This window comes from Anopheles bellator, unplaced genomic scaffold (genome assembly GCF_943735745.2).
Source record: "Anopheles bellator unplaced genomic scaffold, idAnoBellAS_SP24_06.2 scaffold01670_ctg1, whole genome shotgun sequence".
Classification (NCBI taxonomy): Eukaryota; Metazoa; Arthropoda; class Insecta; order Diptera; family Culicidae; genus Anopheles; species Anopheles bellator.
In genome coordinates this window covers 1-2,189 of record NW_026685792.1, presented here as the reverse complement: position 1 = coordinate 2,189, position 2,189 = coordinate 1, and the positions used below count along the sequence as shown (strand labels likewise).

General features: G+C 38.8%; 3 non-coding genes across 3 annotated transcripts; all 3 read left to right on the top strand.

The window, feature by feature from the left end:
* The first annotated feature begins 457 nt into the window (after nt 1–457).
* On the top strand, nt 458–529 carry Trnaa-ugc (transfer RNA alanine (anticodon UGC)). Its single transcript has one exon. It is a non-coding gene; the product is annotated as a tRNA-Ala (tRNA).
* Nucleotides 530–891: 362 nt separating this feature from the next.
* Trnae-uuc (transfer RNA glutamic acid (anticodon UUC)) lies at nt 892–963 on the top strand. Its single transcript has one exon. It is a non-coding gene; the product is annotated as a tRNA-Glu (tRNA).
* A 1,077-nt stretch (nt 964–2,040) lies between these two features.
* On the top strand, nt 2,041–2,113 carry Trnar-acg (transfer RNA arginine (anticodon ACG)). Its single transcript has one exon. It is a non-coding gene; the product is annotated as a tRNA-Arg (tRNA).
* The last annotated feature ends 76 nt before the right edge of the window (nt 2,114–2,189 follow it).

Below are 2,189 nucleotides of genomic sequence, written 5' to 3'. Positions count from 1 at the left end.
TTTTAGGAGGATAACGTAATGAGGAATTGATTCCTGGAATTGAACACCTTCAAGCCTCTTCAAATTGCGAAGAGAAAGATCTTTGTTTGTTTGTTTCAACACTTTTTAGTGTCAAGATGGATGTAACAACTTTTCCTTATTTTTACAAACAAGCATAGAGTTTATTGTACAACTTTTAAGTTCTGATGACCTAATCTATCAAGGTCATAATGAGGTTTAGATGAGAATTTAATTTGATTTTTTTATTAACATTTATCCGAATACAACCGCCGAGCGGTCTTTGTTGTACAGTTACCTAAATTCCCTTTTCATCCAAAAATCAACTTTTTGCGAGTTGTCGTTTATTTGTTAAAATAAGAACTCAGCAAGAACAAATTTTATTTACAAAAAAAAAAATGTACTCAACTACACATCTTTTCCCGATTTAAATTGAGTATTGTTTTCAACTTGCCCAAGAGGGGATGTAGCTCAGTGGTAGAGCGTTCGCTTTGCATGTGAAAGGCCCCGGGTTCGATCCCCGGCATCTCCATTTCTTTTTTGATCAATTTCGACTTACACATCCATGCACCCTGCCCTTTTTATTAAACAACATTTTGCCGTAAAGTAACAATTATGTTCATGAAAACATAAACTGACTTTAACATTTTGACGACGATGGAAAATGAGCTCTCTAACATCGCAGCAGAAATTGCTGCTATTAAGTTGCCTATTAGTGAAATGCTGTCAAATACAATGAAAATGCTCAAAAAGGCCGCGTTCTAATGGACACTAATGGAGAGTTCATTTGTTAAAATCGACTAACAATAGCGGAGTTATTCAATATTTGAAAAGCTCGATCGTGATGGAACACTCTGTAGTTTAGATGAGACTGAAAATTCAGTTTACATTATCTCCCATATGGTCTAGTGGCTAGGATATCTGGCTTTCACCCAGAAGGCCCGGGTTCGATTCCCGGTATGGGAATTCTTTTTTGCCTTGTCCATACCAAATGGGTGAGAAAAACTACTTTCTAATAACCTCCACATAACACTAAACAATACTAAACTTCTGTTGGCTCGATAACCTTCGCCGCTGAAAGGCTATGGCAAAACGTAGAAGACCCGTTTTTTCCATTGTAAGTTAATTAAATCAATAACACAGCGAATGTGCTTATTATTTCTGAACCGACTGTTGTTCCTGAAACTTATTAAAGTGGTGACCAATGAAATTAATGCTTGTCTGTCTTTATCTCGTCCGATATCAAAAAACTAATTGCATTATTGGCGACTGTTGATTGAACACGATTTAACGTGAACCTGCTATAGTCTGGTCAATATTAGACATTCCTTTGATCTAACCTTGTGTCTGCAGTCATTTTAAGGACATCAAGGGCTTTATGGACACGTATATTCGGTACGGAATAACGTTACGCGCATGTGCCCAACAATCACTAAAAGACTCCTCGACACATAACGGAAATACTCAGGATAGTGTATGGCACGCGCCTATTACCTATGAATATAAATCGTCACGGCCAAGTGCCGCCAACGCAGAGCGTACGACCCGGAACACCGGCTATTTTTCGGCCCGAAGGAAATTGGGGAAATGGTCTGATGCAAAATACAATAAAGCAGAATGTTTATATTGAATTTACAAACATCTTAACATTTAGTTGGTTTATTATGAAACTAGATAAACAAGCCCACAATCCAAATTTCCAACCGCTTATGGTGATTGTTTCGCATTAAGAGGGAGATAATTATACGTATTGTTCGTACGTCCCAAAGAGGGTCACGTAATCGGTTGGAAGCTCTGTAGTTGAAACGTACGGAGGTTTCGAGAAAAGGAAGAAGGGACATGGCATACTTACAGGTCTCGAAGAGGGTGGAGGACTTACGAACCGGAACAGAAGGCGATAATTTTAATTACTGCATGGATTTTCTATGTCCAACGAACACACATACACTAACACCATAGCCATTGCCTGAGTAATTTTGAGCGTAGGTTTCCTTTCCAGTCTGCAATATTTATATTTGATCACAGAAACTCACATCGCAACACGGTCCTGTGGCGCAATGGATAACGCGTCTGACTACGGATCAGAAGATTCCAGGTTCGACTCCTGGCAGGATCGCGCTTAAGTGATGACACTCTTTTGCTCTAACCGCGTTTTAGATATTCTTGCTGATAGAACTACAAGGGACATATTT